The sequence below is a fragment of the Balaenoptera borealis genome (assembly GCF_965194805.1).
Source record: "Balaenoptera borealis genome assembly, chromosome: 17".
Lineage (NCBI taxonomy): Eukaryota > Metazoa > Chordata > Mammalia > Artiodactyla > Balaenopteridae > Balaenoptera > Balaenoptera borealis.
The window spans coordinates 29638176-29656349 of NC_138876.1; the positions used below are offsets into that span (position 1 = coordinate 29638176).

The 18174-nt window shown below is 35.7% G+C and overlaps 2 protein-coding genes across 5 annotated transcripts in view; one reads left to right on the forward strand and one right to left on the reverse strand.

The window, feature by feature from the left end:
- LOC309615149 (uncharacterized protein) overlaps positions 1 to 18174 on the reverse strand; it is a 132064-nt gene that overhangs the window by 73514 nt on the left and 40376 nt on the right. The window lies entirely within an intron of this gene.
- The window catches only part of ANGPT1 (angiopoietin 1), a 268562-nt gene that overhangs the window by 4218 nt on the left and 246170 nt on the right, over positions 1 to 18174 (forward strand). The gene's annotated exons all lie outside the window — the stretch shown is intronic.

The window sequence follows — 18174 nt, forward strand, 5'->3', positions numbered from 1 at the left end:
GGGAGTCTAAGTATCCAGAAATGTTAATGTTGAGTATGCATTTAATCCCAATTTATAAAAATCAAATTAAATATTTTATTTAGTTATTTCTCTATAAATCATTTAAAAGTTTTTATTGAAAATATGCCTATAAAGAAATAACATACTTTCTGCAGTTCATTCCCTCTTTACCCTCTGTTTAATTGTGTAACAGGTAAGCAGCAGATAACAAGTGTATTCAAATATATCACTGGAAGGGTGGCAATGTCATTGTCCCATTTGTGGAAAGCTTCTCCCCCAGGGATCTTTGCTAAAAATTCACTTGGTGTGTATGGGTAGGAACACAAGGAGTCTAGTCTTCTTTAAGTTAGTCTGTTAACAGAACAAACCCTTTAAGAAGATAAAAGATAGGGAAAGGACAGATACTCTATTTTGTTCCTGTGTGGTCACGCTCACTTAGATCACCTCCTGCTGAATCATGCCGAGTAATAGTTATTTTACTGTTTGTCCACTAGGGACTGAACTAAGATCACTGTTATTTTATTCGACAGATTAACTAAAACTTAGTAGTTTTAGAGTTTCCAAACCTGGAATTTTAGTTAATCTTTCTATTGTAGATTACAGGTGAAAAAATACATAGATAGGCAAAATAATAGAAAGCAAGGAGAATTATTCTGCAGTCTTTTGATAACATAGCTTAAATTTCAGGCACTAATTAAATGTAGCTTAAATTTCAGGCACTAATTACAGCAGCAGTTTATAATAGGATATTTTTTTTTTCCTTTCACAAAACTTATTTCCGTCGTGAACAAGTGAATTTGGTTGAATAGCTTATTACTATTCTCAGTATACCGCCCATACAGTTTTTAACGAGAATTTAATCATAAATTAGTCCGGATTCATTGAGGGAGGTGGAGAGGGAAATTTAGTTCCAAATTGTCTTCAATGAGCTATTCTACCAAAAATGTAATATTTTGTTTGCTTAAAATATACAATCAAAATGGTGATTTAAACATAGTAATGCATATTTTTTTTGTTGCTGTGCAGTTATTAAGCAGTAGCAGGGTAAATACATGATTCTGCTGGGTTTAAATAATGCCCAGGCTTCACATGTTAATGTTTGAAATAAATTTGATTTTTGTTTGCATTGTTTTTGGTCAATGATTATGAGATAGTTTTCAGATTATAGCCAGGCATAACTATGAAAATGTTCTTTGGTTATATTGACCCTTGCTAGCATGAATCAAGCCGAATATATGCTGAAAATGTCCCTGTTGGTATGAGTCAGAGCAGTTTGGCCTGACTATTGTCCGTTTAAATTTGCATGTCTTTTGTCATTGTTAATGCGATTGGTTGGAGGATCAAGAAACCAAATAAATGCATTCAGCAAAGAACTTGATAAAGGCCTTCATAAATTTCCCTTAATTAGAGGTTTTCCATACTTCAAGTTCTAAATTTCATGTAAGGTACTTATTTTGATAATTCAAATGGAAATCTTTGTTATTATAACCATTTGGTATGCTTAATACTATAATTTGTACTACTTCTGTTTTGATTCCCAGTAGTTGTGTTAGGATAAGAAGCAATGCACTGCAGAAACTGAGGCTATCAGTGTAAGTGTAAGTAATTCATCCATTTATTCAACAAAATAATTAATCAAAGCATATTACTATGCAGCTCATATCATCACTATCAGAAAATTTTTTGATGCAGAATGTGTATTATCAATGCTAGAAGCAGCTCGATGATAATTTATATTAATCTGTTACCTTCCTTGATGTTTGGTAAACTGGATTCTTTTAAATATTCTTCAGAAAACACAGGCTGTCACTATAAGTCACTTTATGAGACTTATACTCTCCAATCTCATTCCTCAACTTTTCTGGTCTTGCAACTGAATAAGATGATAAGCAAGGTAGTCAGCAGGGCATAGGATGTGTTGGTCACCGTAAGTACTGGAACTGTTATGGCACTGGTCTCTTGATGTGATGGATTTAATTCTCGGAGATCAGGTTTCCATGATAACTTGTCGATTAACACCAATGTGAGATAGGTTTATAGCATTTTCCTTACTTTTCAGATAGGGAAAAGCAATATACATAATTGTTCAAAAAATCACATTTTTATTGGGTGAAACACCTGGGCTATATGTCTAGGTTTGACTCTCTTCCACCATATAGCTCTTTTCAGAATTATTAGCAAACCATACCCATTACCAGAGAGTGACCAGATCTTGGGATAGTGACAATAAGCACAAAGGCCTTTGTGTCTTCGCCACTTTCTTGTGATTCCTTTCTACCTTTCTGTGACACAGAAATGTCTGTTGTTTAATGTCTACTCCACATCCTGTGCTTCTTGAACTATTGTTTTCTTTCTCTCATATACCCAAAGTTCACAAATATGTGTATTTAAAATATTCAGATTTAAAATATATAATGTTTCAGAATTTGGGGGGATGCTTAGAAAGTCTGTTTTGCCTTTGCCAAATGGTGTCTTTTCTTTTTTTGGTTGAAAGTATAAATACATTGAGTTAAAAAAACATGCTTTGTAACAGAGAACAAGAATCTATCTACTATAAGCATTTCACACTAGCTAAAATTGACAAATTGATTGTTAGTAAGAAATGTAGTTATGAATTACGATCCAGAATATTTTAATAAATGAAATACTTTTAATGAAGTGCTTGGCTAAATTTTTCTATTGACAGCATTTTTTGACTAACAGCATCCTCTACTTGAATATTGTATTCTTTTCTTCAGACAATTAGTATTTGGCATGCAGTTACCTGAAATATATTAATGATGATGATAATCTTTTTAAAAGCCCTTGTATTACACATATTAACTCATATTAATATCTACTCATAGAAGGTGACTTCCATGAGACCAGATCTTGTGTGTTTGTCCAGTGTCATTTCCCCAGGGCTTAGAGTAGTATGTCATCCATAGCGGATAGATAATAAATGTTTGTTGATTGAATAAATGGATGCCTTGTCTGTGTGTTGCAATCTACATTTTATTATGTACTATTAACATTTTGGATATATACCTTCCTTCCCTAAGTAGATTTTAAGTTGTCTTTTAAGCAAGGACTATGTGGAGGAGGAAAAATAATTTTCTCCCTACCCTTCTAGGTTCATGGCTGAGACTTTTCTATAATAAAAAACATGTTAACAAGAGAAAAACAAACAGAAGTTTAATAACATGTATACCTCCTGTATACATGGGAGATACCCAGGAAAATTGAGTAACTCCCCCAAGTGACCCAAGCTTCCACCTTAAATACCGTCTCCAGCTAAAGACAAAAGAAGATGTTGGGTGGGGAGAGCCAGGTTTTCAGGTAAAACATAGTAAACAAGAGTATGGTTGTTATGAAGATTTAAGTCCATGCCTTCTCCATTGATAGAGTTGCTAGAGGTTTAGTCATCTTCCTCTTCGTGGTACAGAGAGTGAGACACCCTTACAAATGGAGATCTTCCTTGTAAATGTAAATTTCTCTTATAGGAGGCTAATTTCTACTTGGTTTTTAGAGCTTTTCCTTTGTCTGCTGTTTCTTAAAAATATCAGCCTGAAATAATCCTTATGCCAAAAAGTCATAATTTGGCATGACAAATTCTGCTCCCCTTCAACTACATCATGCAATTATTTTTGTCCTAATACTAATTAAAAAGATACTGAGTCTAGAATATGTGGTATTAATTATCCAAATTGTATTTAGCCAATGGTCTAGGATCTTAAAAACTTCTATGAATTCATTTGTCTTCTTAATTATTCTTTAAGAGTCATGTTTGTTGCCGGTTTCTCCATGAAATGTACCCACACTCCACTTATCCTCAAAGGCTGAGTTCTCCAGTGTTATCACATTGCATGTATCATGTTAGCACTGCATTTCCATGTTGTGTGGCTGTTGTCATTTTCATTATTTGTTTTGAGGGCTGTTTGCCTACTTAGACTATGAGTCCCTAGAGTGTAGCAAAAGTCTCTTTATCCATCTTTATATCCCCAAAGATGTTTATTAAGTGTCTGAATAATATCTCTGTTATCATCATAATATAAAAATAAAAAACATCACATGTTCAAGTGTGCGGTGCCATGTATAAAATAAAGCAAGTTAAGGGACCTTGCAACTGCTTTCAGATGCTAAAGTTTGCTTCTAAGTTACTTGAGGGTCATCCTGTGGGATGAAAAAGAATTTTATACTTCCAGACCCGTAGGCAAACAGTTACTGCATACAGGAGTGGCGTATATTTACATATATTTGTAATAATAATATGTGAACATGTGAATCTAAGTAACTAGAACTGACTTCTCATCTGTGCATTGTTTTCGTGGCTGGTGACTGTGCAAAACTAAGCCAGAGAGGATACTCTATGTTTTATTTGCACATGTGAGGGGATTTCTAGAATGTGTAAAATGAGCAGACAATTGATCAGTATGTTTTTAAAAATTTGTCACTAAATTTGAAGAAAATATGCATATATGATTTATGCATATAGAAAAAAATGACAATTGCCAAGAAAGGTTAATAGGAATAATTGTCTTTTTTAAACTCAGTTGTAGAAATTTCTCCACCAACTTCATTTGAGAGTAACCCCTGATTTTCAAGCTAAGTAGAGCTCTTTAGTTAATGCCTCTGTATTAACTTTTCAATGAATAGTTAGGTTTTATTATTTGCTCGTTATGTTGTAGAATTGAAAGATCCAAGAAGGCATAAAGACTTTCTGGGCCCCAGAAGTTGGGCATTTGGAGCTATAACAGCCTTTTGGATTTCTCTGCAGGAAGGAGCAAGCCTTCCCGCAAACTGTCTCCATTGGTGGATGTCAGGTTTTAGGAGCATGGCAAATAGGTTCTTTTCTATGGGTGATTGCAGCCTTTCTGACTCCTGACTGTGAGCTTTCACATTGAGCTTTCTTTTAGTAGCACTCATTCATATGTAATTATTGGTTCAATGTAATTTAAAATGAATGAGAATGTACCATTGTTTTCCTTAAAAATCCCCCTACATTTTTCCATTACATGAGAAAATGTTCCAGATTCTTTACCGCGAGGTCCTATATGATCTGCCCCCACACTCCTCTCTGGATTCCTCATTTACCACCTTTCCCTCATTCCAGACACTTAAATGACTTTAGCCTTCTTGTTATATCTCCAGCAGACCAGCTCTTTGCTGTCTCAGGGACTTCACATTCTGTTTGCCTAGCTAGGAAAATTCTTGCCCCAGATCTTGGCATGAATGACTTTTTCTCTTCATTCAGTTCTTTGCTCAGAAATCTTCTCAGAAAGTCTTCACTGAGCACCATTACCTACCACTTTCCCCCACTCTGCTACGTGATTTTCTATCTTAATATATGTATTATTTCTTCATGGCATTTACCACTGTGACCTTTTATTGTTTATTGTTTGTCATATAATTTATTCTGTCTACCTCTACTAAGAATGTAAACACAACAAGAGGTCCTTGTCCGTCTTGTTCCATGCAGTACACCTTACCCCTAGAAGAGTGCATGACACATAGTAGACTTCGGTAAATATTTGCATAATATATTCTCCCAGACCCTATATGCTGTGAGATAGAGACTGTGCCTGTCTTGTTCACTAGTTCTTATTTATTATTTTATGTATTATTTTGATAGCAGATAGCAGATCTACTTTTGCACAATGCCTGGAACGTAGTTGGAAAGAATACTTTCTTTTTAATGACTAGAGTAATGAATGAATTTCATGGGCATATTTTGACTAAAATTAAATATATTTATGAAAATGAGACTTAACTATGTTCTATACATTACCCTACTAACTATGTAATGGGAGAAATTTTAATTAGTCCTGAGTTTCCATATTCTGTTACAGGGGTCAGCAAACAATGGCCCTTGGGCTAAAATGTGCCTGCTACCTATGTTTGTAAATAAAGTTTTACTGGAATACAACCACACTCATTCCTTAATATATTGTCCATCCATTTGTAAATGAAGTTTTATTGGAACAGAGCCATACCCATTTGCTTATGTATTGTCTATGGCTGCTTTCTTCCTATAAAGGCAGACTTGAGTAGTTGCAAAAGAGACCAGAAGGCCCACAGAGCTTAAAATTTGACATCCAACCCTTTACAGAAAAAGTTTGCTGACCCCTGTTCTATATCACAAAATGAATACAGTACTAACATTGAGACCATTGCAAGGTAAATTGTGAGGTTTGCTGTGTGGGAAAAAGATGACCTTCCAGGAAGCCAAATAATCTTCAGGTCCGTGCCAGTTGGCATAGAGCCTGTCTAAGCCATTTCTTGGTGTGGTATTGGGACATGCTGTGAGGTGACATTTTAGAGTACAGGCAGGGAAATTTCATGTCTTTTTTCTCCCCCCTGCCCATCTTGATGTGAACAGAGAAATACTCCAAAAACAGATACATGTTAAAAAAGAAAAAGCACCTGAATAACGATACAAACCAGCAGCCTCTGGTTAGACGAGTCTGGGTGCCCAGGGGTCCTCTGCTTTATGTGCCTGTTTCATCCTGTTTGTTGTGGCATTAGCAAGAATGTTGACAAAATATCAGAGGCATTCTATTTTCATAGAAATGGGACTCTGACTCAGCCTTTTACATTCAGTCTATTTAGAAACCTTTCCTCCTTCTGTCATTTGTTTTAGATATAAATATTACAAGTGTTCCCACTTATGTAGATGATGAGAGGGGAGGAGCAACAAGTGGGATGCTCAGCTACAAAATACAGAGGTTTATCAGCCCCTATACTATAATTTGCTAATTAAGGAGGTTTTGTTTTCTCATTCTGCATGCCTTGTCTCTGTGTGGAAACATAAACAGCCTTTTCCTAGGCCTTGTCTTCTTCTATTCTTTTTTTAATACCACAAGCTATATTGTGTCATTTGCTTACACGCACAACCCTAATAACATTCTGAGTCAGCCTTGCCTTTTGTTCCAATACAAGATTATCGTTTGCTATGAAGTTGGGAAGTTCCAAGCTCCCTTTGGTTCTAGCCCCATGGTCTGAGGGAAGGAGGGCCTCTTAGTGTTTAAATCTCTTTACAAAGTGTACAAAAGATGTGCCCCCTCCCTTATCAACGAGGTTTCTAAAGAATGAAGCACTCTGTGGGTCATCTTTTCTTATATTTGGAGGCTCTGTACCTAAACACTCTTCTTTAATTCTTACATAGAAATATTGGAAGTGAGAGGTTTTCAGCCTTGTTGCCTATCCAAATGATCTGATTTCTTCCTTTAAACAAATGAAAAGGTAATATTTAACCGAGAAAGTGATGAAAAACATGTAAAGCCAGATACGACCCTACTGGTAGCTAATAATTTCATCAATAATGTATTTGGGCATATGCAGATCTTTTCTTTCGGCAGTAAGTGCTGGAGAATATAGAGAAAAATAAATGTAGTAAATTACATATACTATATGATTATACAGCTTACTTACTACAGGTTTACATTGGCATGTGTTGAAGTTCGTGTTGAACTATTGAAAGTGCATGCAAATTAGCATCAAGCTGTGTCTAAAGTAAACCGGTAGCTGAAATATTAATAAAATGCAAATGAAGTGAGAATATCTTGAATTGTTAGTAATATATACATGGAAGCCATCAAACTCACTGGCATCAAATCGGTAAAATTACTATATATTTCTATGGAACAGCTGATGATAATTTTGGAAGGTGGTGTATTTTAAAGTTTCGTTTTTTGTGTAGTTTAACTTATTAGGAAGGTGTACACTTTACAGATAGTCTCTATTTTTTTAATGAAAGCTGAATGAGTTGAATTATAAAACTAGACCTAAAGATTATTGGAGGGTTTCCCTCCTACACTGTTGGTGGGAATGTAAATTGTGCAGTCACTATGGAAAACCGTATAGAGGTTCCTCAGAAAACTAAAAATAGAACTACCATATGATCCAGCAATCCCTCTCCTGGGCATATACCTGGACAAAGCTATAATTCAAAAAGATACATGCACCCCTCTGTTCATAACAGCACTATTCACAATAGCCAAGACATGGAAACAATCTAAATGCCCATTGACAGATGAATGGATAAGGAAGATGTGGTACATATATACAATGGAGTACTACTCAGCCATAAAAAAGAACGAAGTAATGCCATTTGCAGCAACATGGATGCAACTAGAGATGATCATACTAAGTGAAGTAAGTTGGAAAGAGAAAGACAAATACCATATGATATCACATATATGTGGAATCTAAAATATGGCACAAATGAACCTATCTACAAAACAGAAACAGACTCACTGACATAGAGAACAGACTTGTGATTGCCAAGGCGGGAGAGGAAGGAGAGGGAGGGACTGGGGGTTTGGGGTTAGTAGATGCAAACTATTACATTTAGAATGGATAAACAACAAGGTCCTACTGTATAGCACAGGGAACTATATCCAGTCTCCCGGGATAAACCATAATGGAAAAGAGTATAAAAAAAGAATGTATATATGTGTATAACTGAGTCACTTTGGTATACAGCAGAAATTAGCACAACATTGTAAATCAACTATGCTTCAATTAAAAAAAAAAAAGGTTATTGGAGGGTTTCCATTCCCAGAGAACAAATAAATATTTTATTTAATTAATTAATTAATTTATTTATTTATGGCCACGTTGGGTCTTCGTTGCTACACGCGGGCTTTCTCTAGTTGCAGTGAGGGGGGGGCTATTCTATGTTGTGGTGCGTAGACTTCTCATTATGGTGGCTTCTCTTGTTGCGAAGCATGGGCTCTAGGCATGCGGGCTTCAGTAGTTGTGGCACGCGGGCTCAGTAGTTGTGGCTCGCGGGCTCTAGAGTGCAGGCTCAGTAGTTGTGGCACACGGGCTTAGTTACTCCGCAGCATGTGCGATCTTCCTGGACCAGGGCTCGAACCCGTGTCCCCTGCATAAGCAGGCAGATTCTTAACCACTGCACCACCAGAGAAGTCCCAAAATAAATATTTTAAAATCCCAAATTTTAATTCATTTCTAAACCTTTAAAGATAATTCCAAGATTTTATAAAGCACTTTAACACTGTTCTTGTCTTCACTATTACTATACAGTTGACTGGATTAAAATGCAGTGGGTATTTACTGCAGCTAAAAATTTGATTTGCTGTACCCAGAAGACCTTACATCTACCTTACCTCAAGTGCACAAAGAGGCGAGAATTGTATCTTTATTACTAATATCACCAGTCTTTTCTTTATTTTCCAATTTTACTCAGTTTTTAAATATCAAGAACAGAGCTATAATAAGCAGTAGGTTTAATATAGTTTAATGAATAATTTATTGAATAAATTGAATATTTAATAACTTTTAAATGTCAATAATAGAGTGAAAGTTTAATATTTTTAACAAATGAGCTGATGAATTGTAAATATTTCTTAGCAATGGAACCCTATTTCCAAACAAGTTATTAGGCAGAAGCTTAAAATGTAATCTAGATGCAAATCAAGGGGCTGGAGGAGAACTGGAGTGAGGCCCCGCCATGACCCTGTTCCTCAGCCCTTTCCTCAGAGACATCCTTCAAGGGACCTTATGTGTACAAAGAAATATAGGTTCAAAATAGCTGCAGTGAAACTTTCAAATAATCAAATATTAGGTTGGAAAAGTTGCCAAAACCAATCTACTGGCAGGCAGAAAGAAACATAACAGTTGAAAATTTGAATATTTATTGGCAGGCTGATGTAAGAATGTCCAAATCTGCCATATACAAAGCAGTTTAAGAAAAAACTGCAGGTTGTTCAAAAAAAATAATAAATGCAGGTTGTTCTAGACTCAAAAGTGTTGAGGCCTACCCATATTTAACATGACCCAAATATGTTAAGATAATAGACAATTCTTGGATAATTAGTGGCAAATTGTTATAACTTATCTATTTTCTAAATTGTCCAATTTCATGATAGTTTACACTTCTCTGTTTTAAATTTAGGAACATGAATTACATTGATTGCTTAATATCTCAAGCTGCAATTTTCACTAAGAACAGAATTCATCGTTAAGGATAGTGAAAGGAAATATGAATTTTAAGTAGGCATTTTGATATTTTCAAAATTTTCAAAGATTCTTGTTAGATCTACTCAGCATTTCTTTGTTTTTATTTCTAGTATGTGACACTTAACAGAATTGCCATTTTCTTCTTCTTATATGCTGGCTATTTAGCACATTTAAAGACACTGTCTGGACTGTGAAAGTTAATTCAGTTAAGAATAGATAAAAATCATTCTTGAATCCACTTTCCCAAAAACACCTAAGCTGCAACATATGACAATATGCTGAAAGAGAACAATCATATGAAGGCAATGCCTTCAATTCCATTAACTCTGTGGCGCTTTTTCTCTTTCAGAGATGAATAATGCAGAGCCATTTGATATACTGATGGGGTGAAGGCTCCAAAGTCAGGCCTTATACGAATTTATTATTAACTTGCTTATTAAATTAGAAATGAAAGTTCTAATTTTTTTTCTGGCTTCCCAGTGGCCTGCTTTTTCTCAAACATCAGTTTGCCCATTCTGCACTTTGGAGACTTCTGAGGCTTGAAAACGAAAAAAAAGAGGTGGTGAGGCAGTCCTCAGCTGGACAGACAAAAGGACTCAGAGGAACTTATTCCAGGCCTGGGTCCTTCTCACTCCTCTTCTTTCCTCTGGTATTGTCTTCATTAAAGTCCTATGTGATCCTCCTTGTACTGGCCTTGGAGTGGAAGTGTTAGAAAGAGGATGGACAAGAGGGTGGGCGAATGAACAAGGAGACCAGAGACTCTCCCTTTACTGGTGGCTGGAGGGCACAGTGAGGGCCCATGGGACTATAGTAGTGTCAAGAAGACTGCTGCATAAGAGATGGCAGTGAGTTCTGCCATGGGATTTTAGGATACAGGCATGAGTCATGGAGCTAAGCACCTGCCATTAACAAAGGACAGGCAGTCAGTTAGCCAGTTATCTAATCAAATATGCACTGTGTACAAGGTGGTCTGCTAGGTACTGGGAGATGGCGATAAATCCACTATAGCCCCTGTGGTTGAGAAGCCTAAACCCATTGAAATAGACAGACATGAAAGCAAATGCATTGTTTGTGTCCTCTATTTCCTATGTCAAGTCTAAAGACAGTACCACACAGTGATGAAGTATGTTGTACCTCGAGCCAGACTGCCTGGATGAATCTTGACAGCACCATTTCCTTGCTATGTGACCTTAGGCAAGTTTCATAACTTCTCCATGCCTCATTTTCATGGTAAAATGCGGTAATAATAGTACGTACATTATAGGATGATTGTTAAGAGCAAGCATAAGTCACATAAATTACTTTGCATAAGTCCTATTACATAGTAAATGTTAAGTAAATATTAGTTATTCCTTGGGGACAGTTCTGGGTTATAGTAATAGTTAAATGTTGAGAACTTTTACCAGCTATCTGGCCCTTTGGAAGAACTTTACATGTATTAATTCATTGAATATTTTTGGTAGATAATATTATAATTTTCCCACATAGCAGATGAGAAAGCTGAGGCACAGAGAGGGGAAGTAACTTGCCCAGCATTGTCCAGTGACTCAATGACAGGACCAGTTCCCAATCCCAAGCAGTCTGGCTCTATGACCTATGCTGTTAACCAACTATGGAATTAGCTACAGCAACTTTTATGATATCTTCTCTTATCAATCTTCAAACCTTAAGTCTATTTAAAATGTTTTTCTGTGGTGGGGTTTGCATCTAACCCTTAATTCTTTCACACTAAGTGAGTTGCCCCTTTCTCAAGTTCTGCTTCAGACAGTCATTTGTCCTCATCCCAATTCTAAAGCTTCGTGGTTAAATTGACTGTGACATGTAGGTTATGCTGCTGATTGAAGCACAATAGCCCAATTCTCTCTGCCCTCCCACAGGTCTGTTAACAGACCAAGGAATCCCACGTCTGCAGTCCCTCCCACCTATATCCTTAGAAGCACCATCTCTTGAAGTTACAGAGCTAAATTGAATCTGACTATTTATCTAAAAACTTCTAAAACACAAAGAAAGGCTTACAATTGCTTTACATGGGCTGAAGCTGCCTATTCTAAATATCTTCCGTTCAATTTAATGACCTCCCTCTTGGATTTTTCTGTGGGCAGTCCTTCTTGGAAAAGAACATCCTGGAACTTACAATATTATTTGCATGTACTTTCTTTTGTGGGTCATTCAGAGAGTTGTAAAAATGAGAAGAAAAGCCTTGTATTCTCAGGCAACGACCTCTTATCTCACTTCCTATTTTATTTATCATTGTCCCTATTAATTAAAACATTTCTGGTATTTTGGTTCAAGATCAAAACACTGCTACTTGCAAGCAATTGTGATGGCTCTTCCTCTCTTTTTCCTGATCTCAGAGGCCTGACCACTCAGATGCCTGGGCTTTGAGGTTTGCTGCCTTCATGACGGATAAATATCAATTGCATGAGGTAGAAAGGCTCCAAGTTACCCTAACTTCCCTCTGCCCATTGTTCTTCATGGAGTGCACAAGAGAAGAGACGACAGACTGGGGTGGGGACAAAATAGAATTCAGGCATACCTTTTCATCATCCACCTTTGCATAGTGGGACAGATTAAAAAAAAACAAAACTCACCATGTATCCCCTTGCTTGACCTGAATTCTCCAAGGAGCGCTAAGGATCACCAGTGTGTGGCATGTCGACATTGTAGGTGCCCCAAAGATACTGGTAGGATATACACATGAATAAATGCATGCTGTGGTGCTCAAACTATTTGGGGGAAATTTTTTGGTCAGTGAAGTGGTCTGAAGGATTACAGTGCTAATGATGACTAACAAGGACCTTTTCCCAATTTGCAGGAAAGTATTAAGTTAAGGATTACAGCTTTCTCAATTTTAAGATTTTCTTTCTTCATCCTTTCCATATTTTTCACTTTTCGTCAATTGTGTCTGATACTTTTCATCTCCTCTCAAACCTAGGGGCAGGATGGGAATAAAGACGCAGACCTACTAGAGAATGGACTTGAGGACATGGGGAGGGGGAAGGGTAAGCTGGGACAAAGTGAGAGAGTGGCATGGACATATATACACTACCAAATGTAAAATAGATAGCTAGTGGGAAGCAGCCACATAGCACAAGGAGATCAGCTTGGTGCTTTGTGACCACCTAGAGGGGTGGGATAGGGAGGGTGGGAGGGAAGGAGACGCAAGAGGGAAGAGATATGAGGATATATGTATATGTATAGCGGATTCACTTTGTTATAAAGCAGAAACTAACACACCATTGTAAAGCAATTATACTCCAATAAAGATGTTAAAAAAAAAAAAAGAGCTGACAATATAGCAAATACCTATTAATAGAAGTTGGGAAGTGACCTCCCATATTTAGTCATATAGATTGCACTTTATCTCGACACACGATTATGGTGTGATTTATCTCATCCATATAACATAACCACATTTCCTGCCTTTGAAATTGCTGTTGCTTTGTGTATGGAGTAAATCAGTCTATCTGCAAAGAGGGCAATGGATATCGGATGTTCTGTCCCAAAAGCAAGTATGAAAATGACATTCTATTAAGAAAGGTGTTTAGTAACAAATAGGTTGTTAATAAGTCTACCTTGGTTAAGTAGTATCAACATCCAAACAGATAGGCACATATATTTTTATAAATAGTAGGTATTATCATATCTATTTTATAGATAAGCAAACTGAGGACTAATGAAATCAAATAATTTTTAAAAGGTTACCTATTTACTTTGAGATAGATACAGAATTTGAACCCAGGTATTCTGAGTGGTTAACTCTAAAATTCTTCATTGTTCATGTCTCTTTCACTTCCTCTTCACAAATTAAAACAAATTTTGAATGATGGAGCTTGTGGAAGAGGTTTAAATGAATGATACTTTCCTCTAAGTTTTTAGAGACTATATCCAGAATAAATAACCTTCTTTGGAGATCAGAATAATTTGCCATGCATGTCTAAAAATTGCTGTAAGAAAGCTACTGTTCTTAGGAGAACTATTTCCTGGAACCACTCCTGACTGGATAAAAATTTTTATTTAAATTTAAAAATATGTCAGAGGCAAAGAATTAATTCCGGTTTTTACATTTTTCCAAATAAGTGAGTTGCTTACACAGACTGCCTTAGTTGAGGTTACTCTGATATGACTATACAAATAAAGATAATATTTTAAACTAGTTAATCTACATTTTTGCTTATAAACACAACCTAGTGCTAGATTGTGTTTATTTCAGTTAAAGACCAAACAGGGATAAAATATTGTCAATAGAGGAGATTGCTTAATAGTTCAACACTAGTGAATTAGGGTCCTGTTTGTAGTATTTCTGAGAAAATGACCATATGCCATATGTATTTTTAATTGTAAGTTATTTTATTTTAGTTCTCAATTATATAAAAGTAATCATCGATTCCAGGTTTATGCTTAGAAAAATGAACAGAAAATTATTAAACACTCATGAAGGTGAAACTCTCATTATCTCTTCCTGACAGTCAAGGTAAACTAGTGGACTAAAGAGACTTTGGTTCAAATAAATGATTAAAGTTGACAATAGAAGTGGAAATCCTACACTCAGCCCTCAGAAAATCTCTTAACTGAGACTTGAATACATATTGGAGCTAAGAAGTCTCCATGTCAGAGAGAAGGGAAACTCTTTATTTTGTGACCATTATGTTTCATAAGCGACTAAAGCTTATATACTTTGAGTTCACAAATCAAATAAATATGTGCAGTTTTCTGGGGAAAAGGTTATTATGGAAATTAATCATCCTGAGCATAAAATATCCCTATATATTATTCTAGTTTTTTGAAATGTCTTCCACTGTATCTAATTTTGAAAGTCATGACCAAAAAAGATATCAAGGCAACTAAAAAAAATTAAGTAAAACTCTATTAGCATACTTTAAAATTGTTTATGTTTCAAATAATTTACCAAATATTTTGAGGATTTCTCTTCTGTTCAAATACAAAATATCCCCTGTAGAAAATGAGATTAATATGTGCTTAGTCTTTTTCTGATTACTGGGCAATGGAGAAATCAATGGCAAAGAGGTGGTTTTCTACCAGAAAGACACACCCGTCCTACCTGTCCACTTAGTGGACACTCAGAATCTTTGAGGAAGATGTAGTTGAAAAACTTTTCTATAGTTTTAAAATTTAGAACCAAAAAACTATGCAAAGAAAATGCAAATTTTTAATTTAACAAGGTGGAAAAGAGTGTAAGTTGAATAGATAGAAAACAGTTCTAGAGGGTAATTGTTGGTTGTATTTTCCAAAGATGGTTATAATACTATTGTATGTATGTATGTGTGTATGTATATAGTATTATGTCATAAACAGTATTATGTCTTACATGACATCATTCCATAAAGAATTCTCTTCCCTTTGAATCTGTCTGAGTCATAAAAGGCAACTCAGTTTCCATCTTGTTCATTACAGTACTCATGCTTGGAACCCTGAGCTGCCATGTTAGAACTCCAACTACCTTAAGGCCACCATATCGTAAGGAGGTCAGACCACATGGAAAGGCCACGTGTAGGTACTCTGGTTAGAACGTCCCCATTTTTGAGTCATTCCAACCCAAGCCCTAGCCATGTGAGTAAATGAGACTTCAGATGGTTCCAGCCCCCACTCACTCTGTTGCCTCCATATGTGGAGTTAAAGTCCTAGACATCATGGAATAGGAACAACTCATCCTCTCTGTACCTTGTCTGAAATCCCGACCCGTTAGAGTCTGTGAGCCTAATGAGCATAATTGAATGGTTGTTACAAGCCACTAAATTTGTGGGTGATATATTAGAGAAACTTAAACATATGTGCAGGGCTTACTCTGGTACCCATCACTATGATAATACATTACAGTAATACATTAGACATGAGCTCTGCCTTCCAGAAGCTAGCCTCCCAGTAAGGCTCATGATATGGGTTGAATGTCATAAGTTTTGGTTTTTAAGCTATTACTTTTACTACCTTTCTCTACTCTTGTAAGATAAATATTTCACTTTTACATACATTAAAATTCAATAAATGTAATTTGAAGACTGTGTATATCTTTGTACTCCTTTGAGTAAAATATTGATTAGTAAGGATTTTTTTACCTTCAAAATAGTATTTGTAGAAATCCTCTGAGCCTTCCTAAACTCCAAGTCAACCAGAAGTCCATAATATCAAACTAATGTACTGTATAGTTTATGTGATTCTTAATGCCTACATTGTTTGAAAATTTTCCGATCATTTAAAAATTGTAAAAATCTCAGTGAATTTTTGAGAATCAAGGCATGAAGCTATTTTATAACTATATACTACTTAACCTGTCATATTTAGGCTGTAAGTTTAAATCCAGATGTTTCTGAAAGCTGTTACTGAGCATGGCTGACTGGTGGTCTCCCAAGTGTAAAGTGAGTTAGCAGCATTTGTTCAATTCGCAGCAGTTTGGAATTTCTGCAATAAAATCCATCCAAGATTTTCCCTTTCTTAACTGATGACCATAGGATCTGGACTTGAATGAAACAGGTATAGGAACATTCTTTAAATACATGAGGTGCTTTGCTTGTTACATTATATATTGGTTCAAACTTAGTGTAAAACAGCATAACAGTAAATACAAAGAACATAACCATTTTTTAAACCCTTTGACTCAGTAATCCTACTTCCAGGAATCATTCCCAAGTAAATCATTGAAAAGAAGGAAAAAGCAATATATATGAACATGTTCATTGCAGGTATTATAACAGGAATTGGAAACAATAGATATTATTATTTATTTGATATTTACTATGATACTTTGCACACATGATCTCTAATATTAAAAAAAATGTGAAAGATAAGCAATGTTATCCACAGCTTTGAATGAGGAAACCACACACAAGCTCCTACAAGCAGAACCAGCAGACACTCCAGCACAGGATCATGTGATCAAAGACCATGTCGTCAATGACACCACGACTGTAGCTGTTAAAAATCATATTTTGACAAGATAAAATTCCTACAAAATCTTGAGTGAACAGGTTTATATACCTGAATAATTATATTATAGCAATAGCTAATATTTTGAGCATTTAGTATGTACCAAGCCTAGAACAGACACTGTAAAGGTGTTATTTTATCTCATCCTCTCAACTCTGTACATAGATACTGTTATGGTCCTCATTTTAGAAAAGCTGTACATATATATTAAAGCCCTGACTTTGTGTGGGGAGAGTAGGTGGTGGAGAGTTGGCTGTATATTTGTAAGTACATGCATAAAACCACTGACAGGAGTACCTCCAAAACATTCACAATGATTCATTTTTAATGAATGGAATGCTGGAATTGGTATTTTTTGCATTTTTTCTTTTATGCCTATTTATTGTATAATATAAGCATGTGTCATTATAAAAATCAAAGTAATATAAGCTTTTTTTTTTTTTTAAGAAAAATAGATATATCTAGAGTGAGGCCAAACACAAATAAGCAGGAGTGAAATGGACATGATGGGGACTTGACCATGTTAAAATTTCCATCACTTTTCAAAGTGTTCTCAGGGCAAGGTAAATATGGATAGGCCTTTAGAAATAGTAATGGAATCGGCAGGTAAAGGAAACCTAGGAGAAATATTATTTTGGACCACAGTTTTTCCTTCAGTAACCACATTTTACTACCCAAGCAGTTACCTTTCGATAAGACCAGTTCTGAAACGATTTTTATCATGAGGTTGTCATTTATTTATTTCATACCAATTTTTATTTCTTACTTTTTTCTCTACTTTTGTGGATAGGTTGATACTGAAAGCTCTGATTGTGAATTACAGATAGAAATTAGATTGGGATAGTCCACAATCCTCAGTTGATTTTATTCTTTTTATTCAAAAGAAGAAATACATTTAAAGAATTTTATTTAAGAATTGCAGAAAGGTAAGTTATAAAACAAGGTGAATGGGTGACCTAGTTTTGTAGAACATAAAACTAGGATTAAATTCTTCAGGATTTGATGTAGCAGAGACAACAGGAAGGCATATGGGAGAGAGGTTAAGGAAGTTATATGTCACAATGCATATGAAATTACTTTGCAAGATCTTAGTATCTATCCCAGTGCATTTATATTGGGCAACCAGAACTTTCCAAAAGTCAAAACGTGATCATACCATTCTCCTGGTTAAAAGGCATCAGTGGCCCCAAAGTACCCTCGGAATGAAGTCAAACTCCATATCTTACTTAAGCTGCGTCTTGCTCACTGCTCTAGTTTCATCTCTCTCAA